This window comes from Panthera leo, chromosome E2, assembly GCF_018350215.1.
Source record: "Panthera leo isolate Ple1 chromosome E2, P.leo_Ple1_pat1.1, whole genome shotgun sequence".
NCBI classification, from domain to species: Eukaryota; Metazoa; Chordata; class Mammalia; order Carnivora; family Felidae; genus Panthera; species Panthera leo.
The window spans coordinates 59,494,260-59,509,380 of NC_056693.1; the positions used below are offsets into that span (position 1 = coordinate 59,494,260).

The 15,121-nt window shown below is 54.6% G+C and overlaps 1 non-coding gene across 1 annotated transcript; it reads left to right on the forward strand.

Annotated features, from left to right (window-relative positions):
* The first annotated feature begins 958 nt into the window (after positions 1-958).
* Positions 959-1,043, forward strand: TRNAW-CCA. The gene has a single exon. It is a non-coding gene; the product is annotated as a tRNA-Trp (tRNA).
* Positions 1,044-15,121: the final 14,078 nt, after the last annotated feature.

Consider the following 15,121-nt stretch of genomic DNA (forward strand, 5'->3'; position numbering starts at 1 on the left):
CAAAGTCACGTGGAAAGTGACCCCTGGACAACGTGCAGTCATGAAAGCACTGCGCTCTGAGGGCACAAGGGGGGCCGGTGGGCAGGGGCGGGTGTCCTCGAAAGCAAACAGACCCAGTGAGTCCACACCCAGGCGTCTCCCCGGGAGAACCGAAGCCACAGGTCCACACGGAAATCTGTGCGTCGTGGTCACAGCGGCGTTATTCCTAATAGTCGCAACGTGCAAACAACCAGATGTCCGTCCGCCGAGGAACGGGTAAACAAAGGTGGCCTACCCGAACAGCGCCATGTCCCTCTGACACAGGCCGCAACGCGGACGCACTGGGAAACGTCTTCCGGAGGGAAGAAGCCAGCCATAGAAGGTCACACAGAGCAGGATTCCTCTTAAACGAAACGTCCAAAGATGCAAATGTGTAGACAGAAAGTAGAGTCATGGTTGCCAGGGGCTAGAGACGGGGCGGGTTTCCTTTGGGTGATGGAATGTTCTGGAACTGCATTGTGGTGACAGTTACAATGGCTCTGTGCATGTGCTAAATGCCACTGGATTGTTCACTTTAAACAGTTAATTTGATGTTATGTGAATTTTATCTCGATAAAAAAGGAAAGAAAAAACAGCATTAGCAGCGGGTAGGAGGCAGCACAGTTCCATATGGAGCCCAGAGAAGGCCCAGGTGGGACATAGCAGGGACCGTCCCTGCTCCGGAGCACCTCCCTGCCCCACCCTACCACCTTCCACCCACGGCAGCCACAGGCCAGCCCTCCTCAGGGGCTGGCCCCAAGCGCCTCCTGTCATCTTATTAATACAGTGACGCTCTCTGCTAAGCGCTGGCCCTGCTCTTGGACCTCAATCCTCTCACCGTCCTGGAGACAGGATTGATTATTGAGCCCACTCTCCAGATGAGGGGAGTGAGCCCGGAGGCAGCGTGGTGGGAGGAGGTTGGAAACCCAGGTCTGGGGGCGCCTGGGTGGCTCAGTCGGTTGAGCATCTGACTCCAGCTCAGGTCATGATCTCACGGTCCGTGGGTTCGAGCCCCGCGTCGGGCTCTGTGCTGACAGCTCAGGGCCTGGAGCCTGCTTTGGATTCTGTGTCTCCCTCTCTCTCTCTGCCCCTCCCCGACTCGCGCTCTGTCTCTCTCAGCCTCTCAAAAATAAAGAAAACTAATTTAAAAAAATTAAAACAAACAAAAAAGAAACCCAGGTCTGTCTGATTCCAAAATCTCTTGCCATGGGGAAAAATTCTAAAACGCTTTTTGTGGCAAGGATTGCTGGATTCTGTGATACTGGGAAGGAAGCTCAGCCAGGTGACTGAGCTGCAGGTCTGAGTTTATTCCGTGGCGATATAGTCCCTGGAGGGCAGACGGTGGGCTGGAGGGCAGTGGCTGAACAAACAGGACCGGGAGGGGGCGTTTGCCGTGGGTGCTCACACAGACGTGCTCCTGGGGTCGGTTGTCCCGGGTACGGCTCAGCATGCTGGGTCAGGGGGCCGCACTGGTGACTCCTGGGTCATCACACTCTGACACCAGGACAGTATGAGGAAGACATACCTGGAGACTGCTGGTGGTGGGGCCAGGTGGATGCCAGAATCGCCCGTGTCCTACACCCCGCCCCCGAGTGTGCGAGTCAGCCGTTGCCTCGTAACAAACACTCCCAAACTCAGGGACTTAAAACAACACACATGCATTAGCTCATGGTTTTGGTGGGTCAGGAATCCGGGAGCTGCCTGGTGTTTCTGGCTCCCGGCGTCTCCCTTGGCGGTGGTCAGGAGGTCACGTGGGGCTCTAACTCGGGCACAAGGGTCCACTTCCCAGCTAACCGTGGTTGTTGGCAGGCCTCAGGTCCTCGCTGGCTGTTCACTGAGGCCTTTACTCCTTGCTATGTGTTTCCACAGGGCAGTTCCCAACATGACAGCTGGCTTCCCAGAGTGAGTGATGGTGGGGGGGGGGGGGAGAGGGAGGGAGAGGGAGGGAGAGGTAGGGAGGGAGCAAGAGAGGGAGGGAGAGAGAGGGAGAGAAGGGGGGAGATAGAGGAGGAGAGAGAGTGCTTCGACTCTAACTTCGATCCCCTCAAAAAACACTCAAAGCACGTAAGAACAAAATTAGCATTTGTTCGATCTGGGTACACAGGCGTCTGGTACGTGCTGAGCTCTTCGTAATTTGGATCTGGGGTGCGTGTTGACAATGGAGCCGTTCTGGGGGTGCTCTGGAGAGGTGGGTTGAATTCATCCCCACAGTTGCTGATGCGCCGAGACTCCCAGGGGTCATCACGCTCCCCGTGCGTCATATGTGCACGTGGGTGTGCGTGTGACTGAGTGTCTCGCAACCGGAGGCAGGCGTGCCCACGTGCGCTGGCATCTGATTCCATCTTAGACTCTGCGCTGCTGGTGGCCGTCGAGCCCTATCCCCTCTCCCTGTGCCCCACGTCCCGCCCCGGCTGCTCCTCTCCTGGGGGAAGAGCCCCCACCCTCCAGCCGCAGTAAGGCCCCAGGCCCGTCTCCTTCCCTTGCTCTTTCCAGCCCTTTTGCAGCAATTAGGGGGCTGCCTGGCTCTCCCCAGAAAGCGCCATCACAGGAGTGACAACCCGTTCCCGCCCTCTGAGCGTGTGTGTGCCTCATCACTCTTGACGTCCAAACCCAACTTTGGCGGGGGTTCCCCCTGTCCCTCCAGCGTGGCCACAGCACAGCGACCCCTGGGAAGTTCTCACCTCCAGATTCTGGAAGGCTGGGGCCAGGTGAGTCGGGAATCTGGCCACGTGTTAGCATATTGGTGCTTTTGTCTCCTGGAGCAGGAGGGCTCCACCCCACCCTGAGTTAGCATTCTCAGGGGGCGAGGAGCCCTCCGTCTGGCCTCCCTCCCCACCCCACCTGCTGGTCTTTCCTGGGGCTGACCCTCAGCATCTCGGTGGGAGAGAAAAGTGGAAGAGGAGGGGCCCCCACCGACACGGACAGACGCCAGCGCCCCCCACCCCGGGGCCTCTCCCCCATGTTAGCCCCTCACCGGCGTGTGGCTCTGAGAAGCATACCATGAGGCACAGCAGCGCTCTTATGCTGGAGAGAAGAAACAGGAGCTCTGGCTCCCTAAAGTCCCCAGAGCTTCGTCCAGAATTTCTCTGCTGTCAGAGGGACAGAGGGACACAGAGCACCTGGCACCTGTTGGTAGCAATATGTGCGAAATATGTGATTGCATACAAATATACCAGCTTTGCGTGTTCCGAGGAAGGGGGTGGGGGGGACTGTAAAAACAACCCTGAATTTGCTCTTGGGATTAACACCGAACTGCGTGAAACAGCCCTTCGGGAGTACAAAAATGGCCCAAATCGGCAATTTCGTGTGGCCAACACTCTTTTTGTGCCCTCCGCCCAACTTGTACCAGGATTCAAGTTATCTGCTTGTTTGTCCGTTTGCCTCTGGCCTCCCCCGGCCCCAGTGCGAGGAACGGGCGCTTGCAGCCTGGTGGGGTAGAAGGGAAACGGCATCTACTCCTGTGTCTCCTCTCCGGTTGGTTCCCCGTTGCCGGGGTTTGCGGCCGAGAGAGCCGGCTTCCGCGCTGCACGGCCGCTCCCGTCCAGACGGGGTCTCCCTCGGCCCGCCATCCTCTCCGGACCTGCTAGCTGCTGCCGGAAGCCTGTAGGCCCCGCCGCGTGCGGGGCTGGACGCCCGCCGCCTGGCCTTGGTGCAGAGAGCTGGTCTCTCCCATCCTCTCGGGGTGGATTAGATTCACCGAAATTGGCTGCATAAACAGCCCGGCTGGACCGGCGGCTAATGGCAGAGGTTCAGGCTCCTTGGGGCTGGCGGGAGCTTGCCAAGAACCAGCCTTCTCTAGCCCCCCACGGCGACATTAACACCCTGCCTGGGGCTGTGGTCTGTGGGGCCCCAGGGGCACCAGGCTTCCTGCAGGAGGACGGTGGCAGAGAGCCCATGTGCGCCCCAGCGACCCCTACAGCTGAGAGGGTGCCCCTGGACCAGCGCATCAGAAATGCAGAGTGCCAGGCCCCGCCCAGTCCTGCTGAACCAGTGCCGCCGTTTAACAAGAGTCCAGGTGACTCTGGTGCTGTGGAGGGTTGAGCAGCGCCGTGACAAAGGGGACCGTCCGACGACAGCAGCAGGTTTGCAAAATGCCCTTGACCTGGCCCTTGTACGTTTCCGAATCTGTTCAACAGAAGCGAGCGGAGGGCACACGTGGACACGTTTGATCTGGTGGCACAGCTCTTACTGTGGGTGTCCCATTCACAGCAACCTGGGCAGTGGCTCTCCGGGGCCCACGAATGTTGAGGAGGCCGGAGTCGTCCACCTAGGACAGGGCAGGGTTAGCAATTCGGGTCAGACAGTCGGCAGACCATTCTCCACCCCCAAGCCCCCCAGCAGCCCCACTGTGTGAGCCGTGTTATCTATGCCCGAGGGCAGGACGGTGCGTCTCCAGTGCTGGGGGCTGGCCGGGGGGATGCACTCTGTCTATAGAACTGGGGGTCCTACTGTCCAGTTTGGGGGACCCGCAAGGACACGCGAACACCCTTCCATACCGGCCTGCAGCCTATGCCTTCTTCCCTTCTTCCCTTACAAAGTCCCAGAACCTCAGGGGCTTATGTGGCTTCCCAGGGGAAGGAGGGCCTGTTCTGCCAGCCGAGGCCCTCGCTGTTGTGGCTGCCCCTGGAGTTGCTGGTTTCCACGACCAGCGAAGCCCCTGTCTGAGGCAACGCAGGCCAGCATCACTATCGGCAGCCTAGGGCATTCTGGAACATGACGCTTGAGACCAGAGGGGTCGGGAATCATTACTGCAGCTAATGCTGCTGAAGCTAACAGCAGCTCCGTGGTAAAGGGGTTTCCAGCACTTCTCACAGGTGCCAGAGGGCGCATGTGGCCATACAGACAGGTGCAACCACCTTCCCCACCGTAGGCTCCCGGGAACCGTGGGCACAGACAGCCTAGCATCGGTGATACCCTGGGCGCGCAGTCAGCCGGCCCTCCTGCCCCCTGTCAGGATGCCTTCCAGAGCTCCAAAGAGGAGACAGCCCGCCCTGACTCCCCGGGACCATCCCTGCCCCGTTTGTGCCCACGATGAGGGAGCTTTAGAGGCAGTGTAGACTCTGGGACCAGACACCTGGGCTCAGATCCTGGCCCCCGCAGCTTAGCGGCTGTGTGATCCTGGGCAAATGGCTTTACCTCTCTGCGCCTCAACCTCCTCCTCTGTAAAATGGGTCCTAATAGGATCCTTAGCTCACGCAGGTGCCGTGTGGATTAAATGAGCTGGTATATGAAAAGCCCTGAGAACATATGAGCACGAGGTAAGCCAAGGCCTCAAAAGCCCAATATAAACAACACACACGTGTAAACGTTTGCTATTATTAATGGCCACAGACGGACACCAGCAGCTATTAAGCTGGGCTGTAGAAGACAATTTAATGAAACAGGGAAATGTCCGGGACTTACTGCTACCTGAAGAAAAAGCGAAGGTCAAAACAGCCTTTTCCACGTGACGCTGAGTTTGTACAGTAGATGCGTGTTCACTGCGCACCGAAGGAAACGACTTGAAGGAAATAAATCGTTACCTGTGTGACTGCTGGGCCCTGGGGTAGTGGTTCTCGTTTCTTGGGTGTGGTTTTCCACACTCCCTAGAACGTGGGTAGTGAGTGTGACGGCTAACACAGGGACCAAGCACCTTGTTAACATCTGTTCTGCAGAAAAGATGCTATAGTTCAAGGGTCCCAGCCCTTTCCACAAGGGAGCCTTGTCTCGTGCCCCCAAAGCCGAGGCCCCGCTGCAGGGCGAAGTGAGGTTGGGACAGCCAGCTCAGCGAGCACGGAGGCTCTGCGCCTCCCACGCTGGGGTGTCTGCTTCCTTTTCTGGGGGCCCTCCCACGTGGGGTTGTGCACAGTTCCGGAGTAATGCCTCTCCATAGACGGAGGGATTGTCGCCACCTGCCGCCAGGTCAACGCCAAGGCTCCCTTACAGTTGTGTGCCCTTGACTCCTGGCTACCCAAGTCGGGGGCTCCTCGACGGACACGACTCCTTGCTACCCCAGTCGGGGGGCTTCTTGATGGACACGACTCCTTACTACCCAGACCTAACTGCCATTTGTCGTCAGGGCGTGTGGAGCCTCGAGTGTGATCGCTTTCTGGCCACGTGGACCCAGACCACGCCTGCTCTGCTCTCTGTATCCCTGACCCTAGCCTTCGGCTTCTCGAATGCATGTTGAGTGGTCGGGGTGACGGGTCTGTGTTCTGGAGGCAGGAAGGTGGGTGGGGAGGGAGCGGGGCACAGGAAGTATCCGATCTGCTCCAGTCTTCAGGTGGCAGAGGGCAGACACTGGCTCCCGCTAGCGCTAGCTTGAGGCCGCGTGTTCTCTGGGGCGGATGGAGCTCACAGGAGCGGTAACGGGCCGGGAGAGCCCGTGAGTCAGCAAGCTCCAGGCCCGTCAGCCCCCAGAGGGGTAGAGTGTGACCGGCGCCCATGCTCTGTGGTTGTCCGGCTTCCTGCCGCTGCTCCCTTCCTGCCCTTCCTTCGGGAAGCCCTGGAATGTCCGTCAGCTGCAGCCACCGTGGGGGGTGTGGCTCAGAATCTGGTCATTCCGGGTGCCTGAGATGCTTCCTCTGAGAACACGCTGTTTGCGGGAGCAGGTGACCCCGATGTGGTGGGCTCAGAACCACCCCCTCCTCAGGTTGTCGCTGGGAGGCCAGGCTGCCTCGCTGAGAGGACAGAGGGCAGGGGTGAGCAGGTGGGTGTGTTCAGACTCTTTAGCAACGACCCCAGCAGCACAAGTGACACCGGGCGTGACCAAAATCAAAGTCCCGGAAAGGAAGACATTTTTTGCAAATCATCCATCTGAGAAGGGGTTTGTATCCAGAATATACAAAGAGCTCCTACAACTCATAATAAAAGCACGAGCTGCAAAAAGGAAAGGGGTTTGAATGAATATCTCTTTGGGAGGCATGCAGATGTCCAACAAACACCTGCAAAGAGGCTCTGTGTCACTAAGCCTGGGTGGTGGGGCAGCTGGTCCGGAATGTGGTCTGGGGGCCCCTCAGAAGGTGATACAGTCACCACATGACCCGGCAATTTCATTCCGAGGTTTGCACCCACGAGAAATGAGAACGCACATGAAGACTTGAACACACGCGTTCAAGGCAGCATTATCCACTGGAACCCAAGGTGGAAGCAACCCAAATGCCCAGCAGCTGAGGAACAGACGGACAAAATGTGCCCCATCTGCACAGTGGGGCATTACTCAGACGTGAAAAGACGGGGAGTTCTGACACCTGCCACAACATGGATGAACCTTGAGGACATTGTGCCGGGTGAGAGATGTCCGACATCCTCTCGGATGATTCTGTTTTGATGAAATGTCCAGAGCCAGCACATCCCTAGAGACTGAAAGCCAATCCGTGCTTTCCCAGGGCTGGGGGGTGGGCGCCGGGGAGTGACCGCCAGGAACTTGAGGTTTCTCTTTGGGGTGATGAGATGGTAACATCACCTTGTGGCGGTATTTCCCAACTTTATGATTATACTAAAAACACTGATTTGTACACTTTAAACGTGTGTATTACATGGCATGTGAATCACATCTCAATAAAACTATTTAAAGAAAAACACGCACCCCCTTTGCAAGGAAAGGAAACCCGGCTCCAAGTGATGTAACCAGAAAGGGGATTGTTAGCTTCTGTGCATCAGTAAGTGGCCAGGTTCAAACACAGGCTGGCTTCCGGTTCTGCGTGGTTCAGGGGGTAAAAGAGGTCATCAGCACCTGGGTGGAGACCTACTAAGAGTGGGGCTGAGAACTGGGGGGAGGCGTGAACGCTTTCGCCGGAGTGGGAGGTAACGGATGCCGAGCAACCTTCTATCCGTTGAGGCTTTCTGTTCAGAAAGTAGCCACTCAAAGGGCGGAGAGGGAGGCCCTCCTGGCTCGCCTCTCAGGAAGGCAAAGTTGGGGGACAAGGCTGAAAGAGGGCAGAATCTGTCCTGGTTACCTCTGAGTCACTCTCTGATGCTCTGCAAATACTCGATCACCATATTCATTCAGTCACCCAGAACGTATTTACTGAGCACCTGTTATATACAGACAGAGCTGGGATAGGGTGTGAATGCCATGGCCACGGTGCCTGTTGTAAGTCATTCACAGAGAATGGTGCTAGGGAAACAAGCCTGGGCCGTACACTGTGCCCGGTGCTATGACTCAGAAGGTCTGGGAGCACCTGTCCTGGGCTTGGACGGGGCGGGAGTCAGGCAGGCTTCCTGGAAGAAGCAGTTACTAAGCTGTGGCACGCAGGGGAGCAGAAACAGTGAGGGCGGAGCCAGCCTAGGCAGGGTGAAGTAGAGGAGGGAGAGCGGGGAGGCAGAGGGGTTGGCAGGCGCCGGTCAGGGAGGCCTTGTAAACCGTGTGAAGGAGGCTGGACGTCATCTGCAGGCCAGCAGTCTGTCATTAACAGGACAGTCGTGAACGCCCCTGGCCAGGCCTGTGTGTGGAACGAAGCTGGTCTACACTGGCCGGGGCTCCAATCCACTACTGTGACTTCTGGGTGCATATCCCCAGCCTCTGAGCCTCTCCACGCTGCCTTGGACCCTCAGAGACACCCCTAACCCATGGGAGCTCAGCCCCCTGCCCACAGCCCTCGCTCAGACTCTACAACTTTCGTCTTCCTTTTCGGTGAAGACGCCTGCCGCCACCCAGCTCACTCATTTTCTGGGGATGGGCGGGTCGGATACGCGGTGGGTAAGGAAGGGGCATGGGGAAGCCGCCTCATTCCGAGGAGGTCTAATCCCACTTATTAGCCCTGGGAAGCAGAGGAGGAGCAGAGGCGAGCACTCCGGCCGGGAAGCGCTTTTCTGGATGTCTTTATGTCCGACACATCATCTGCGGAGCGGGGAGAGAGTGAGGCTCTCTCCCCGCTCCTCCACTGTGGACTACGTCCCCAAGTGCCATGTCGGTGATATCAGCGGGTGTCCAACAAGGTCAAGATGCAGATCGGAAACAGCCACGGCCTTTGCGTCTTAACAGTGCCTCCGGGCTCTACCATTCACTTCCGTGACCTGCTCCGATTCAACAAATGTTAGGGGAACGCTGACCGTTCATTCATTTATTAGTTTTGTCGTTCACCATTTACTCGAAATTCTATGATCACATTCCTAGTGCCGGACGTTGTGCTGGGCGCTGGGTGGGGAGGAGAGGAGCCCAACAGGGTCCCACTGGGCCGCACGCCTCCCCGTCCCACGTGAGTGGATGAGGCCTTGAATCAAGAGATAGCTACCTGGCAGAGTGACATATGCTGTAATGGGGGGAGCACAGGTCCTACTGCAGCTCAGAGAGGAGGCACCTGCTGGGCGGGGATCCCTGGAGAGGGGGGTCTATGGTGAGTCCCGAGAGCAGTGAGTGTTCCTGCGCACACATTTCAGAACACACGGACTATGGCCCCGAACTGGAAACAACCCAAGTGTCCAATAACAGTGGAATGGACATCCAGACCATGGAATATTGTACAGCCAAGGGGACAAAGGACCCCAGAGACACACAACCACGAGGATGAGCCTCGAGCATAATTTCGGGCAAAAAAGTATGAGTCGAGTCCAATTCCAGTCGCATAAAATTCAACAAGAGGCAAAATGAAACTACAGTGTTTCAGGATACAGAGTCACAGGTGATAACAATAGAAGGGAAAAAAGGATGATCGTGTAAATTCGGATGGATGGTTCCGTCCCACAGGAGGAGAGGGTTATGACTGGGGAGGGGCACAAAATGGGTTTTGGGGTGGGAATAATGTTCAGTTCGTGGGCCTGGGTGGTTGATTGCTCATGGACATTTGCTGTCTAACCATTTATTAAATTATACAAATATGTGGCTCAACCACAGACAACAGGTCATCTTCCCCAGTGAGGGGACGTTGATGCACTTGAGACAGAGGAACATGGTTGTCACATGCCGTACTCTGCTGGCAGCTGCTTGGGTTAGTTTCTACTTGGGCAAGTGACTTGACCTGTCTCAGCCTCAGGTTTCCCCATCTGTAAAATGGGGATAATAACAGTAGCAGCCTCATAAAGTTGTTTTAGGATGAAATGTGATAGTGAACGTAAAGTGCTCAATACAGAGCCAGGCACAAAAATGTGAAAATTAGTCATCATCGTCACCATCATCACTATCATCCTCCTCCTCATCACCGCTATTATGACCATCATCATCACCATCACCATCGTCATCATCACCATCGTCATCATCACCATCACCATCATCACCATCATCACCACCATCATCACCATCACCACCATCATCACCATCACCACCATCATCACCATCACCACCATCACCACCATCATCACCATCACCACCACCATCATCAACATCATCACCACCATCATCATCATCACCACCACCACCATCACCACCATCACCACCATCATCACCATCACCACCACCATCACCATCACCACCATCATCATCATCATTACTGTCACCATCCTCCTCCTCATCAGCACCTTCCTCATCACAGCCTCCCTTTTCTTCTTGCTAATCCATCCATATCACTTCTGTATTATCCTCATTTTCCTCTTCCTTCTTCCTCCTCCACCTCTCTCTTTTTCATTAGAAATTGAATGGCCAGGACAGTGCTCCCTGGCATCATAGACAGTTGTAGATCTTGGTAAATAAAGAAGTATAATTACGCCTACCATTTTTCAAAGCTCTTCCATTCTTAATTTCAAATCATCTGTCCCATCAATGGAACATCCCAATTTTTGCCTCGGAATGTGCTTCCTCCACTTGTGCTAGAAAGGCCAACCATGTCCTTTGCTTGCCATCGCAAGGCAAGCCCCCACTCCCTGACCACGGCTTATGGTCAGAAACGGTGCCTGACTCAAGCTGACCCTAGCTGAGTCTCACCCAGGAATCTGGATCTATAGAGTCCAGTTTATTGACTGTCAGGGACTGAGAGCAAAGGAAAGAGCAGAGTGTGCAGACTGTGGAGAGCAGACACAGAGAGCAGTCAGGCGAGAGCAGAGACGGGGGCCCAGGATGAGGGAGACACTTGGGTTCTGACTTTTCAGCCCCTGGCTTCTGTCTAGAGCCTGCTTTCACCTCTACCCCCAAGGCTGGTGAGGTCTCTACTCTACCCCCAAGTTGGAGAGGTCTCTCCTCTGCCCCCAAGGTTGGAGAGGTCTCTCCTCTGCCCCCAAGGTTGGAGAGGTCTCTACTCTACCCCCAAGGCTGGAGAGGTCTCTACTCTACCCCCAAGTTTGGAGAGGTCTCTACTCTACTTCCAATGGCAGAGAGGTCTCTACTCTACCCCCAAGGCTGGAGAGGTCTCTACTCTACCCCCAAGGTTGGGGAGGTCTCTACTCTACCCCCAGGGTTGGAGAGGTCTCTATGTCTTCAACAATTGCCATGTTCCCATCCGTGCTGGTCTATTCGTTGCATACTATTTCTCTTTAATTGGATCTCCCCTCACCTCCTTTCTTTTTTTAAAAACTTGGATGGATTTATCTTCAAAGAAAACTTCACATTAGTAATCTAAATAGAAAATTAGTGGCATATGATACTCTCAGAAGGAGACTGTAAAAATAAATAGAGCAAATAAGAAATAAGAAAAGATATGTTTATATCTATTAAGTTGAAATTAAGTAGTGAGCTATACATAAAAAAAACAAGCCTAATTAATTTACAAAGTGTTTCAGAAACTCAAATTAGAATCACAATGATATACCACTAAAGCACACTACATTGGCTAAACTTTTAAAGGCTAATATCACCAAGTGTTGGTGCGGACAGGAAGCAGCTGGAATCCTCACCCTCTGTTGGGGGTGGGGGAGGGGGCTGCAAACTGACCTGACCACTTTGGAGAACACAATTCTAAAAATGAAATATACGCCTAGGCTAGGTCCCGGGAAATTCACTCCTAGGCATATGCCCAGGGGAGATGGATGTCTGCCAGAAGACACACATACAACAGTGCTCAGACCAGCTCCGCTCAAGACAACCCCCAGGCTGGAAGCTCGGATTCTATCCACAGGAGAAGAGAGAAAGGAATTGTAGTATATTCGTGCAATGGAATCCTATACAGCACTGCCAAGAACAAAGTGCTGTTACCCAGAGCCAATCAGATGAATCCGAGATATAATGTTGAATGAGAGAAGCAAGACACAAATGTATGAGTCCACGGATATGAGGTCCAAGGACAAGAACTAATCTATGGTGATATAAGTCAGCATAGCTGTCCCCTGGCGGGGGGGCGGGGGGCGGATACTGTAGGAGGTACCTGAGGGAAACGCTCTGTATCTTGAAGTGGGCGGTGCTATTATCGCCCCTGTGCTTGTCACCTGCATGGGGGGGGGGGGGGGCAGGCAGAGAGAGCAGTGGCTGCAGTGACAGAGCACTACTGCTGCTGCTCCTGATGCCATCATTCCAGTGGCTGTGTCGGGGGAGGGGACGTCACAGGTCAGCAGGTGGCCACGTGTCTGCTGGGAACCCAGACGGCTGCTTGCTGCAGGTTCGCTCGTTGGCCCTAACCTCTGGCTCCTCACCTGTAAAGTGGCGCCCACCCTACAGCGGACGTGTCTTGGAGGTCGGGTTTTGGGGACACTGAGCCCAGCTGGGAGAACGGCCAGGGATCCGGGTTCCTGGCACTCCAGCTGGGAGGACCGTTGGTTTGGATGAGTCTGGAAACAGCTGGAATTGGAATGCCTAGCTTGGAGAACCGATTCCTGGAGAATTGACTTGCGGATCTTGGGCAAGGCATTTACCTGCCCTCTGCCTCAGTTTCTTCGTCTGAAATGTGGGGGTAACAACATCGCCTTGGAGTTGTCATGAGGAATAAATGAATTAACCACTGGCACTCTGTTAACACCCCTGTTAGCCACTGTTACCACTGCATTGCCGGGGACTAAGATGCGGGGCGGGCAGCATAAGGAAAAAAAAAAAAAAAAAAAAAAAGACGCTCCCAGCGGGGTGTCTGAGACTACAATTGCAAAGCTCAGACTAGGTTTCTCAACTTTTCTCCTTAGCAGACTTTCGACTCTGGAGGTGGTCATCAACTAATCGAGAACAAAGGATTCTTCTGTATCATGTCCATGTGGATCCATCTCTGGGGATGGGATGCCTGCCCAGAGGGCCAGGTGCTGGCAGCGGGCAGCACCCCAGGAGGACATTCCCCTCAAAGTTCACCTGGCTCTTCTGGGGTCAAGCCCCGACGCTGGCACTTGCTAGCTATATGTCACCGGGGGCCACTCGCTTTACCTGCCTGACCCTCAGTTTCCCCATCTTTAAGAAGAAAGAGATGGTCAGAGTCTGGATCCCAAAGGACTGGATCCCATGCCAGGACTCAGATGAAATAAGGCTTTCAAGGTCCTCCTCCCACCCAGGGCTGGCATCGTTTTCTGCCTCTGGTCTGGGAGAATCGGGAGCCCCAGCACAATCTCATGGGTGCCTCCAAGTGACCGCCATCTTGTATGGTAGGGCACACTTGGCCATACAAGCATGGGCAGGTGAAGTCCTACAATCAGGTGGTTGGGAGGAGGACAGGGGGCACAGCATCCTCGGGGTCATCTCCGTTCCTGGGAATGACCACCCCTGAGGGGGCAAGGAATAACAGCTGTGAGTTATTGGGGACCAGTGAGGCAGTAGGGACCCCAAACCACCTTACTCACATGGGCTGAGCCGTGTCCTCTTTGCCCCAGCACTCCCTGCACAGTAGGAACAGGCGCTGGTGCCATTTTACAGATGAGGAGGGAGGGGCACAGAGCCATGTGCCAGAAGCACAGAAGCACTGGTCTGGGTGCCACTGCTCCATAACAAACCACCCCAAAACGTAGTGGCTTAAAACAGGGTGTTACGGACTGAATGCTCGTGCCTTCAATTCACGTATCGAAGCCCTAACCTCTAGCGAGGCTGTCTTTGGGGTACGGAAGTACCAGAGGTTCAATGAGGTCATAAGGGTGGGACCCTGATCCCACTGGATTAGTGTCCTTATAAGAAGAGTCACCAGAGAGTTTTCTCATTCTCTCCCTTCCCACCCCACTGCCATGTGAGGACACAGTGAGCGGGCAGCCAGTCACCTGCAAGCCAGGAGGAGGGCTCCTCCCCGAACCTGAGCTCGGTTTCCAGCCTCCAGAGCTTCGAGAAATACATTCCCATTACTGAAGCCGCTCAGTCTGTGGCAGTCTGTTACGGCAGCCTGAGCAGACGAGGACACAGGGCTCTGCGCGTTTCTCCTCTAAAGGAAAAGGTGGGGAGTATTTTAGGCTTTATGGGCCATGTGGTTTCAGTCGAAACTATTCAACTCTGCCGCTGTAGTGTGAAAGCAGCTGTCGCTGTGTGTTTGCGGATGGTCATGGCTGGGTTCCAATCACACTTGGTCTCTGAAGACCAGCCTTTGGCCCCTGAGCTGTAGTTTGCGTGCCCTCTGCCTGGCTTAACATAATAGCAATCATTTATTCTGTTCAGAAATTGAAATTATGATGGAGACGAGTGTCCACTGAGGGACGAGTGGCTAAAGAAAATGTGGTTCATGGCTATAATGGAATATTACTAAGCCATAAAGAGGACGTCTTGCCATTTGTGACAACATAGATGGACCTTGAGGGCATCTTGCTCCGTGAGATAAGCCAGACAGAGAAGGACAAGTACCACATGATCTCACCTCTATGTGGAATCCAAAAACAAAACAAAACAAAACAAACTCATCTCATAGATACAGAGAACCGATTGGTGGTTGCCTGAGGTGGGGGTGGGGGGTGGGCTGAATGGGTGAACGGACTCGAGAGGCACAGACTTCCAGCTCCAAAAGAAATAGGTCACAGAGATCTAATGAACAGCATCATGGCTGTAGTTAATAATACTGTCATAGTTCAAAGTTGCCAAGAGAATAGATCTGAAAAGCTCTCATCCTAAGAAAGCGAAATTCCATTAACTATGTGTGGCAATGAGCGTTAACCAGACTTCCCGGCCGTCCTATGGGTACATATGTCAAATCGTTACGTCATACACCCGAGACTAGTACCGTGTTGCATGGCATTGTACCTCAAGTTTTAAACACTGCAGTTATGGGGCGCCCAGGTGGCTCCGTCGGTGGAGCATCTGACTCGATTTCAGCTCAGGTCATGATCTCATGGCTCGAGAGTGGGAGCCCTCAGGTTCTGTGCTTGGGATTCTCTC